We start from the raw sequence: 12,696 nt of genomic DNA on the forward strand, positions 1-12,696 counted from the left end.
GGCTGAGCCAGTCAGGCACCCCTGTCATATATTTTAAAGAAAATATTTGAAGAAAAGCTTACAAAATGTTAACTTGTTCATTTGGGTTGGAAAGTATGAAGGCATTTGTTATATTTTTCTCTACCACACATTTAAAATTTTTCCCAAATTCAAAAGTAAAAGCAATTTTAAATGTTCTAATAAAGTTCAGTGAATTCAAAGCCTTGAAAAAGAATAGATGACCTACACAAACTCAGTCCCAAACCATAATAGGTAATGCCAATTTGAAATATATTCTTCCAGATGTTTTTTTTCTAACTTAGTATCGTTGACTTGAAATGTAGCTTTTAATCTTGCTGTCCTCAGGAGCTCAGAACTTCTTCTATTGTTGACTATGGTAACCAGGGAGGAAGTACTGTTAACAGAGAAATGTTACATGATTACAAATAGCCTTCACTAAATTTGTAAACTAAACCTACAGTTTGGAATCTCGTGCATGGCTGCAACTTGGTATTATTTCGTATTATTTTTTATTAATACATGTGTTGGGAGACAAGAGAACATTCTGATAAATACTCATGAAATGTGCCAGATCGATGCATATTTAGAGTATCTATTTGCACAAAGCAATAATGTGAACATATGGCTCACAAGTTTCTGAAGCCGGATACTGTTAGATAGATTGATGCTGGTAATTTATCATGTGCCGCTAGAAGCAGAGAGATGAATTGGAAAACCCTTTAATGGCTTCTGGCATCCAGGCAACAAACCTTTCTGGCCTTTCTCTCTTTGCCCTCAGACTCATCAGCATCTCTGTGAAGTAGGATTCAAGGATGAAGTCAATATGAAACTTTCTAAGTTTTCAGAAACAGACCAAGGGCTTGGTTATAAACCGACCTAAACACAAAACACTGTAGGGATAAAACCACAATTCATTTTCCTCTGAGGCTTTTTAAAGGGACCTACAGCTTTGCATCCGGCCACTCTTTCTCTTTGTTTCTCTTCTCCCCAAACCCTGACCAGGGAGTCGGGAATAATGGCTTCTAATGGCTGAGGGGAGATGGCGGTGAGCATGTGGCAAAGCTATGGGAGTGATTTGAAAACTCTTGACTCCTTCAGACCTGCCAGCGCCAGAAACTATAAATAGGAATGCTTGGCAAGAGGGGAAGAAGGGACAGACCTCTGAATGCTCTTGAGCAAGAGGGAGAGAGCAGGAGTATCTTAAATATTTGGTACAAAAGCCACTTCATCCTTTACAGCAGAGCTGCTTGGCCTTATGGGAGGGCATTTATCTGAGCAGGGCTCAAAGTTGAGAAATTTTGCTGCAGTGACTACTGGGGACATGATGGGATTTTTAAAAATCCCTCTTTGGGGGGAAAAGTAGACAACCTTTTTGATTTTGGGGATGTCTATTAGGGACTGAGTTATGCCCCTCCCCCAATCCATATAGTGATACTCCCACGCCCAGTGTGAGATAGGGCCTTCAGGAGGTGATTAGTGTTAGATGAGCGCCTAAGGGCGAGGCCCTTACAAGAAGAGCAAGAGACACCAGAGATCCCATTCCCTCACCTGGAGCACGGGGAAAAGGCCGAGGGAAGACACAGCAAGAAGGCAGCAGTCTGCAAGGCGGGAAGGCAGGCCACGCCAGAACCCAACCCCGACAGCGCCTTGATCTCACACTTCCAACCTCCAGAACTGTGAGAAAAGACATCTCTGCTATGCAAGCCACTCAGTCTGTGAGGGGACGTAGACAACGTTGCTTAACACTGGGAGGCAGATTTCATTTTGTTTGGGTCTGTATGCACTGGGTCTGTTTGCATGGGTCTATATGCACCAGGTACATATCAAGGTCTGAGCGGTAGCAGAGTGGTGAAGACACTTGGCCGTTGGACTCCGAAGGGCCTTCTTCAAATCCCAGTTGACCACTTACTAGGTGTGTGACCTCCAGCAAATGACTGTCCCTCGGTAGGTTTCTTCGCGTGTGGAAGGGAACTAATAATAGTTTACAGTGCGAGATTGTCGGGGGGCTGAGTCCTCTAATGCATGGGGAGTGTGCCACAGTGGCTGGCAAATAGCCCTCTGCAAAAAGCCAACTCCCGCTCCAAGGCGGAGGGCCTCCCAGCGTAGAGTGCGTCCCGCTCACGAGACACTTACAGAGCCATCATTGCATCTGATTTTTAGAGTAATCTTATGAGAGTCGTTGGGAAGGCAATATGACACCCACTTGAGGGAAGACGAAACCCAAATTCAGAGAGGCCAAGAAACCTGCCCAAGCTCAAATTTCTAGTAAATCGAATAAATCAAGGAGAGCTAGGCTCCAAATGAAGGTCCCCTGACTCCCAGTTCAGTGCTCTCCTCACTAAATTTGCTGTCTGAATTCCTCTCTTCCCCCCTCATTCCCTCCCTTCTCGTCTTTTCTCTTCAAACACGCATCAAGTTTCTTTTTTTTAAGATTTATTATTATTATTTATTTATTTGAGAGAGAGAATGAGAGAGAGAGAGGGGAGAGGGGCAGAGGGAGAAGAGACTCCCCGCTGAGCAGGGAGCCCCAACGCATCAAGTTTCTATCACGTTCCAGGCCCTTCCCTGTCTTCCCCTGGACTCCTGTGTTTCTTGTCTCTTTATTCATTTCCACCTGGATGGATGTGAGCGTGCGTGCGTGCCTGGGAGTGCGCCTGCACGCCCACGCTCCAGCTGTCATTCTCACGGGATGACCCTCTGCCTTGTGTCTCTTCTCCTTCCTTACCTGCCAGGGTTTTTAGCTCAAAGAAGTCAACACTCAGCTTTCAAGGACATATTATAAATAGAGCCTTAACAGCCAACTCTCTTTCCTTATCTGAAAACTGACACCAAGCCCTGGCAACCAGGACAAAAAGAAAGAGAACAGGGTCAGTGGCGGGGCAGATAATCAATATCCTTAAGTGATACGAGAACAGAGAATCCCAAAGGGGAGGTGGGAGGAGACCTGAAAATGACAGCCTGAGAAAGTCTGCTGGGCTCTCCCAGGGAGCGAGGGGTGGGGCATTGTTTCAAACAGCAGGTTCCATATTACATTTGTGTTTTAATTAAAAAAATCTAATTGGTTTTATTTGGTGATTCATGAATTGGGTGGCATCCCATCTAACAAATATGAGGGTGCTCCCCATATTACAATTTTTATATTTGGGGGAAAAAAACAAAAAACAAAAAAATCTCTTATTCTCATAGTACAAATGACTAAAACGAAAACTCTGCCAAATCTTTGACCCCTGAAGCCATGTAGGAGTTGCAGCATGTCCCAATGGGACAAGAGGTGGGCTCTGAATTGTGAGGTGAGGTCATTACCCTGCAGTTTTGGCCATTTGGGACAGGAATTCTAAAAGTGGAGAAATGCCTTAATGCAGAGTCGTCAGAAGAGAAGCAGGGCCAGGCAGTTGGAAGGAGTCAGTGCCGGAAAGGTTCCCATAGAGTTTTAAAAGACCATCAAATCCAACCCCTCTGTTTTACAGTTGAGGCAGCTGAGGCGCAGAGAGAAGTCACTGGCATTGAGGGCTGATAGCCATAGCCAGATATGCCTCACCCAGCCCTTGCTTTGCCCTGAAAGTGGGGGCATATAGTGAAAGACCAGAGACTCTCCAAGAAGTCATCTTCATGTCTAATATAGAGAATTGAAATGTGCCTTTAGGAGGCTGGGACTGACCCCAGGGTGCTGGCTCAATGATCCTGAAGGAAGAGACTGGAAGGACTGCAGGAACACAAAAGCAGACTCATCCTGCTATTCCAGGTGGCTTCTATGAATCCAAGGTTCTTCAGGTAGGTCCTTCCAAAGACCTGAAGTAGTGGTTTGGACAGAAAGGGATGTGTATGATCTTGAAGCAGCTGTTGGCTTCTGTACAAATAAAAAATGCCTCTTTAGGGAATCTTTTTAAAAAGATTTATTGATAGAGAGAATGTGTGCATGAGCAGGGGGAGCGGCAGAGGGGGAGGGAGAGGAGAAGCAGACTCCCTGCTGAGCAGGGAGCCCGACATGGGGCTCCATCTCCCAGTGAGGAGATCATGACCTGAGTCAAAACCAAGAGTTGGTTGGGACGCGTGGGGGCTCAGTCAGTTAAGCATCTGCCTTTGGCTCAGGTCATGATCTCAGGGTCCTGGGATCGAGTCTTGCATCGGGCTTCCTGCTCAGCAGAGAGTCCACTTCTCCCTCTGCCTCTGCTCCCCCTGCTTGTGCGCTCTCTCTCTCCCAAATAAATAAATACATTCTTTAAAAAAAAAAACAAAGGGCGCCTGGGTGGCTCAGTCGTTAAGCCTCTGCCTTCGGCTCAGGTCATGATCCCAGGGTCCTGGGATCGAGTCCCACATCAGGCTCCCTGCTCAGCGGGAAGCCTGCTTCTCCCTCTCCCACTCCCCCTGCTTGTGTTCCTGTTCTCACTGTCTCTCTCTGTCATATAAATAAATAAAATCTTTAAAAAAAAAAAAACAGACGCGCAGCCAACTGAGCCACCCAGGGCCCCTAGGGAGTAAAGTTTTTATCTATCCTGCACAACAAACCACCCCAAAAGTGATGGTGACCCTCATCCTCACACTTACCTTGAGTCTGACCCACACCCTGACCATTAGCCTGATGCTGAACCTAATCCTTTCTTTGACCATTACCCTAAACCTGTCTCTGATCTTCACCATGTCTCTGAGCCTGATAGGCTGACCCTCATCAAGACCCTTACCCTGATTTTGAGCCTCACACAGAATGAGACCCTCAACCTGACTTTGACTCTGGTTTTCACTCTGATAGAACATGACCTAGTCCTTCACCTTGTCCTAACACTACCTTGACTTTTAGCCTGATGCTTGCCCAGATTTTGGTCCTGACTCTGACATTGACATGGACTGACTCTCACCTTTACCCTGACATTGAACTTGTCCTCCATACAGATTCTGACCCTGACACTGATCCTAACCTTGATCCTGAAACTTACCTTATCCCAACTTTCACCCTGACCCTGACCCTCGCCATATATCCCTGTACCTGACTATGGCCCTCACACTGACACTGACCCTTATCCTGGTGATGATTCTAAACCTTTTCCTCACACTCCCTCTGAATCTGATCATAATCCTCACCCTGATGGTCACAGAGACTCAGATCCTGAATTTGACCCTCACCAAGATCCTAACCCTGACCTTAACTCAGACACTCAACAAAATTCTCTTCCTGAATGAACTCTGACCCTTAACTTGAATGTCACACTGACTCCTACCATAATCCTGAGTATGACTCTGAATTTGATGCTGAATAAACTCATGACCTTGAACTTGGCTCTCACCCTCACCCTATCTTCATCCTGAACTTCACCCTCACTTTGTCTTTGAACCTTACTTTGAACATAACACTGATCTAACCTTGACCCTGACCTTCATTATGACCCTGACTTTTACCTTCATCCTACCAAGACTCACCCTAACACTGGCTCTGACTTTCCCACCCCTGAGCCTTACCCGAACCTGATTCTCAACTTGCCCCCACCTTTCACCTCACCCTAATTATCACCCTACCTTGAAAACCTTAAGCAGACCCTGACCTAGACACTACTCTTACACTGACTCAGATCCTGAACTTGATCCCAAGCCTTACCTGATCCTCACCTTTACTCTGATTTTCACCATGTTCTCAGGCTGACAGTGACTATGAATACCATCAAACTAGCCCTTACTCTGACCCGTTACTTCTCTCTGTGACTTGCCCTTAACCCTTACTCTGACTTAACGCTTAACCCTGACCCTCTCCTTGAATTCTTATTCTCACCATGTCTACAACCTTGACCCTAATCCACATTGTACACAGAACCTTCCCTTCATTAAACAGACATACTAAATCTGTACTTGACCCTGACCTTCAGTCTCACTCTGATCTTACCCTGACTCTGACCCTAACATTGACATTTACCCTGATCCAGACCCTCACTCTGACAATGCACTTGACTTTGACCCTCACTTTAGTCTGAATCTCATCCTTACATTCATCCGACTCTGACCCTGATGACTGGTCTGAACTTGGTTCCAACCTCACTTTTATCCTTAACTTAAATCTCACTCTAACTCTGAAAAGTAACCTGATCATGATTGTCACCCTGACACTCACCATTATCCTGACCCTCACATGACGCTAATCCTGACCTCCTGTGACCCTGAAATTGACTTTTTACCTTGACTGTCACCTGGATTATGAACTGCACATTAACTTTCCCAAGACTTACCTGACCATAACCCTTACTTTGACCCTCACCCTAAATGTGACCCTCATCTTTGAGACTGACTGGACTCTAGCTGAACCTGCCCCTGGACATCACCATGATGCCAACTCTCACCTTCACCCTGAACCTATCCCTCACCATATGCCTGAGGCTGGCCCTCACAATGACCCAGACCCTTATGCTGTCTCTGACCTTCACTATTACCATGACTTTGACCTAGAACCTTACTTTCATGACTGAATTTGAGCTTGAAACTCAACTGACCCCAAATTTCACCATCAGCCTGATCCTATCCCTCACCATAATCTTATTGCTGACTCTAACCTGCATCCTTAACCTTATTCTGACCCTCACCATGTCCATGACTCTTCACTTGACCCTGACCCTCACTCTGACTCTACCCCTCACCATGATCCTGATACTGGCCCTTACCTGCAACTTCAGCCTTATTCAGACTTAGATCCTCACCCTCACCTTGTCCCCAACCCTGCACTTGACTTTGACTTTCACTGGGAACTTAAACCTCAATTCAACAAGACCATCACCCTGTTCTGACCCTGATGCTCACCCTGATACCGAATCTGGCTCTCATTCCTACCCTGACACTCACCCAGATAGTGACCTCCACCTCTGCCCTGTCCCTGAGGCTGACCCTGACCCTTAATACTATGACACCCTCTGACTCTGACTCCTACTTTGATCCTTACCTTGACCCAGATTGTCATCCTGATCTTGACGCTGATTGTGAAGCTGACATTCCGCTGACCCTCACCATGGCTGTCCTTAACTGTGACTATCCCTGAATCAGACTTCAAATCTGATTCTCACTCTGATCCTAATGCTCATCTCTACCTTTTTCATGACCCTTATCCTCAATGTGACAATGACTTTGATGTCACCCTGACACTGTATCTGACTTCCTTACACCTCAAATATTACACTGTCCTTGATGATCAACCTGACCCTGACCCTGTTCATTATTCTGAAACTGACCAATACTCTGACTTTGATCTTTATGCTACTCTCACCCTGAACTTGACCCTTACCCTATGTGACCCTGATTCTCAACATGACCCTAATCCTGATCATACCTTGATTCTTACCTCACACTGACACTGAATCTGATTAGAATTCTCATCCTGACCCAGATCCTCATGCCATCCTTTCCTTGAACAATGACTATTACCCTGAGCCTCATCTTTACTTTCACCTTGACCCTAATCCTAACTTTTACCCCGACCCTGAACTTCATTCATGTGTTTACCCTCACTCGTAACATAACCCTCACATGGACCCTCACCCTGACTCTGACAATGACCTTGATACTCAACCTGACTCTCACCATGACCATCACCTTGACACTGATCCTTAAATCTACACCCCCTCACTTGACCCTGTAGCAGACCTTCTCTTCTCCTTCATCCTGACACTAATCCCCTCATAGACCCCGACCCTCAACTTGATCCTAATGTATACTCTTACTCAGATCTTTTTTTTTTTTTTAAGATTTTAGTTTTAAGTAATTTCTACACCCAATGTGGGGCTCAAACCCACAACCCTGAGAGGAAGAGTCGTACACTCCAACTAAGCCAAACAAGCACCCCTCACTCTAACCCCCATCTTGATCCTAACACTGATCCTGACTCCCCCCATGATCCTAAAGCTCACTGTCATCATGACCCTGACCCTCAATCTCACCCTATGACTCTTTCTCTGACCCTCAACATGATTCTAACTCCCATAATGGTTCTTATAATGGTTCTGGCCTTAAAAATGATCTAAATAGGGGCACCTGGGTGGCTCAGTCAGTTAAGCGGCTGCCTTCGTTTCAGGTCATGATCCTGGGGCCCTGGGATCGAGCCCCACGTCCGGGTCCGTGCTCAACGGAGAGCCTGCTTCTCCCTCTCCCTCTGCCTGCCACTCTGCCTACTTGTGCTCTCTCTCTATCTCTCTGTCAAATAAATAAATAAAAAATCTTAAAAAAAAGACCTAAGTATTCCACGTTGAGTTTGAACATGAAATCTTGTACATTTACATGCTAGTTTCAACTAGATTTCTTATAACTAGCTAAAAGAACATGCTTTAAAAATCTATGCATAATTCTGAACTTGCTTACACTTGTATGCACGTCTTTAAACATGATGCTTTGACTGGTATTAATATGGTCTATGTCAAAGTAAGAAAGGGCATTTTAGGAGAACATGTTCTCGTTGATTTGCCTCAGATAAAGCATAGGTTAATTCTAGCAGTTAGTAAAAAAATTCTGTAGAGACTAATGTCTGATTTCTTCTTTAATGCTAAGTCTGTCCAAGCAAATATGATTTCCAAGGATATTTGCTTTAACTCACAATAAGAAGTTACTGTGTACATAACAATGTGTAAATCTGAACTCATTTTCACATATATGGCTTGGATCCCTCTTCTTCTAATTCACAGGAAGAAAGTGCAGTGAATGTGCAGATGAATGCAGATAAATGTATCTGAGATGTTCTTTTTTTTTTTAAAGATTTTATTTTTATTTATTTGACAGAGAGAGACACAGCGAGAGAGGGAACACAAGCAGGGGGAGTGGGAGATGGAGAAGCAGGCTTCCCGCCGAGCAGGGAGCCCGATGTGGGGCTCGATCCCAGGACCCTGGGATCGTGACCTGAGCCGAAGGCAGATGCTTAACGACTGAGCCACCCAGGTGCCCCTATCTGAGATGTTCTTGGTCATACCTTACATACATCTCTATGTAGGCAAACAGAAGTAGAATTGAAAAAAACTGTATTAGTGCAAAGAAGCTCGGTCTCAGACATTTCTCTTAAAAGAAACTCCTTAGTGCTTCTTCGAGTAAATGGAGATGAACACAAGCATGGATCAATGTGTGCCATTCATCTCCAAGGCACATCCTTACTGTGAGGTACAACAAATGAGGAAGAATCTAAGAACAGTGGTGAAAAGAATCCGTACTAATATAAACAAGCTCAGTCGCAGACATTCCTGTCAAAAATAACCCCTTATTGCTTCTCAGAGTAAAGCAAGATAAACACAAGGACAGAAAACACATTTCAAAACACGTTATTAAAAAGAGAAAAACAGATAAAAATACAATGTTTACCAAACATAGTTTTAATTTACACTTTGTTCTTAAAATGTCTGTGGATTAGCAAAATATGCAAATAACTTTGGATAGCAATACATATAAATTCGTATTTGCCTTCTCAAAGCTTTTGATCAATGTGAAATAAATGCTCATTAAAAAAATTAGCTGGTGGTTTTTAACTTTCTGCCCTCTAGGTCTGTCTCACATCTAGAGAAAAAAAAAAGAAAAGAATGATTAAAACAAGTATTTGGTGTAGGTAGTTGATTGTACTGGGTACAAGCATTGCAGAGAGATACAAGTGTGTGTATAGGATGTGATTTTCTGTTTATTTTTAACAGTTATGTAGTTCATTCACATAATAAATTTAAGATGATGTATTGTTTTATTTATTATTTTGACAATTTTATTTTAAAGCTATAGTTTAAAATAATATATAATTATCTAATATATAACAATAAATAATTATCTATATGTCTGATATCTATATATGTATATCTTTTTTTTTTTTTAAAGTAAGCTCTTTGCCCAGTATGGGGCTTGAACTCACAACCTCAAGATTAAGAGTTGCATGCTCTACCAACTGAGCCAGCCAGGTGCCCCATGTATCCTGATAGTTCTTGATGCAGACAATTTGTTACGTAAGTAATGTGCCCAAAGAGTAAAATTAGAATTTGAGCCTTTTGTGTAAAACGACTTATTTTATGCCCAGATCAGAAGTTCCTTTTTTGTCACCCGCTATTCACTATTGGTTAATATTAATGCTCATGCTTTTTGCATGTTCTTCCATCATTTTCTTAGCTATTCTCTTGGACACCCTTGATCTAATTTTATTTATTTAAAGTTAAATGTTATCACAGAGTTAAATTCACCCTTTAGACGTTGACAACTTCCAGAAATTAAGTCCCTTACTGGGGTTGCCAGCTCACAAAAAATAAAAGTGCCAATATTTATACCGATGGTAAATGTGCTTTTGAGGTAGCCTACAAATTCAGAATGAAAATCCTATATAAATTGGACATCAAAGAATTTTAGATGCTTTGCTATTACCTAAGAAAATAGCTATAATAAAAATAAAAGGTCAAAGGCAAAAAAGACCTATAATCTGACAGCAATGCTTCGGCTGACCACTATGTTAAACAATGTTAACCGAGATAAATATAATCACACAGGCAAGAACAGTCTTGGAGGAATTCAAAGAGGCTGTTACTGTGGGAAAGAAATCTTTAATTCAATTTAAGATGCTCACCGCACCTCAGATGGCTGATTATACCAGAACACTTGAAAATGGAGTTTAATGGGGCGCCCGGGTGGCTCAGTCGTTAAGCGTCTGCCTTCGGCTCAGGTCGTGATCCCAGGGTCATGGGATTGAGCCCGGCATTGGGCTTCCTGCTCCGCGGGAAGCCTGCTTCTCCCTCTCCCACTCCCCCCTGCTTGTGTTCCCTCTCTCACTGTGTCTCTCTCTGTCAAATAAATAAATAAAATCTTAAAAAAAAAAAAAAGAAAGAAAAGAAAATGGAGTTTAACAAACATTCTTCATGATATTACCCATTAAAAAAAAAAAAGACAAATCAGCAACAATATTCAACACACTGGTGGCCTAATTTTAGGTGTAGCTGCCACAGATGTTTTCAAAGCAAGTCTTACCTGGCAATCATGCATTCCTGATAAAATGGGCAAGGTGGGTCATGGACAGGAACCAAGGACCCTGTGGACAGTTCCAAATGGACTTCATACTCATACTTTCTGCAACAAATTAGAAATATGTTCTGTTTATTGTGTATTTATTCTCAGGGTGCACTGAAGTTTTACCTTGCTATATAAAGCTACTCCCATACTTGGGGAGGGATAAATGGCGTGGTTTTGCTTTCCCACCTGGGAAATTCTCACCTCCCTAATGACAGAGACATTCATTTTACTAGTACTGTAAGTACTTTTACATAGAAACTTCACTGTCCTTGTCATCTCCAAGTCCTCGAGACATATAGAAAGAACAGAACTTTAAAGTAAAATTAACAAAGTTCTCAAAAATCCTTCAACTTCCACAACCCAAACTACCATCAGCTTCCCAATCTATAAAATCAACCTTTTCTGGGACTCCCATGTTTTGTCCTTATTCTGCAGGGGTGAAACTCCCTCAGGTCAACCTGGGGTCCAACTCTGCCACTCGCCCATTCCTCCCTTTTCTTTTCTATAGACGTAAAAGTCACCCAGAGAATAGAAATTTTAAAACCATCCAGCTTTCTTAAAAATAAGCAGTTATCTCCCATGACTTTCAAATTTTGAAAAGCCAAAAACAAGGTATTCTTTTTTTTTTTTTTAAGATTTTATTTATTTATTTGAGACAGAATGAGAGAGAGAGAGAGAGCACATGAGAGGGGGGAGGGTCAGAGGGAGAAGTGGGCTCCCCGCCGAGCAGGGAGCCCGATGCGGGACTCGATCCAGGGACTCCAGGATCATGACCTGAGCCAAAGGCAGTCACTCAACCAACTGAGCCACCCAGGCGCCCCCAAAAACAAGGTATTCTAACACGGGCCAAGCTGACTCCTCAGGGTCTGTGCCCATGTGTGCATTTGACTTGTCAGTGCCTTTTAGCCAGACCAGGAACATACCTGGAATTGGATAAATTGGGCTTGTTAGTTGCACTGGGGGAGAATGCACCCACTGGGAACCATGTGGTGTCTCCATAAGAGGGTGTTAGAAAGTACCTATTATAGAATTTGGTCTTTAATCAGGTGATTTTAGGAAGGCCTAAGGAAATGCGGGTTTGCTCTAGATTGGGTGTTGTTAGAAAGTGGGGCCAATTCTATGATTGGGTACTTTGTGGTTACACAAACACATACTTAGGTAATTTAAAGTTTTTAACTATAAAGTTTAAAAAATTTTTTTTTTAAGATTTATTTATTTATTTGAGAGAGCAGGAGCGGGAGGGTCAGAGGGAGAGGGAGAGAGAATCCAAAGCAGACTCCATGCTGAGTGCGGAGCCCCACGCAGTGCTGAATCCCACGACCCCAAGATCATGACCTGAGCTGAAACCAAGAGTCAAATGCTCAACTGACTGCACCACCCAGGTGCCCCTAAAGTTTTTAACTATAAAGCTTAAAATATAGTTTTCAGTAAATTAAATAAAGCAATATATATAGTTTTAAATTTACTATGTGGATGCACTGCAACAACTTTCTACAATAAAGCAGTAGAAAATCAAGTAGAAGCTCTCTGTAATTTTTGTACCCACTATAATCATCTATATATATTAATTATCTTTAATTGAAGGAATCATTCATTTCTTTCTTTTTCTATAGACATAAGTGACACCTAGAGGACAGAAAGTTAAAAACCATCCAGGTAATTTTTTGAGCACTATCTCATATTAATTAAAAATTTTGAGGAGGTGAGTACAAACATATA

General features: G+C 43.0%; 1 long non-coding RNA gene across 1 annotated transcript in view; it reads left to right on the plus strand.

Moving 5' to 3' along the window:
* LOC145716774 (uncharacterized) overlaps positions 1–10,766 on the plus strand; it is a 53,489-nt gene extending 42,723 nt beyond the window's left edge. Inside the window, exons 5-7 of the long non-coding RNA XR_014139661.1 lie at positions 3,644–3,771; positions 9,805–9,929; positions 10,461–10,766. This is a non-coding gene — a long non-coding RNA (uncharacterized LOC145716774). The remainder of the gene's footprint in view (positions 1–3,643; positions 3,772–9,804; positions 9,930–10,460) is intronic.
* Positions 10,767–12,696: the final 1,930 nt, after the last annotated feature.

Source organism: Leptonychotes weddellii, chromosome 1, assembly GCF_054177405.1.
Source record: "Leptonychotes weddellii isolate Sample4059 chromosome 1, ASM5417740v2, whole genome shotgun sequence".
NCBI classification, from domain to species: Eukaryota; Metazoa; Chordata; class Mammalia; order Carnivora; family Phocidae; genus Leptonychotes; species Leptonychotes weddellii.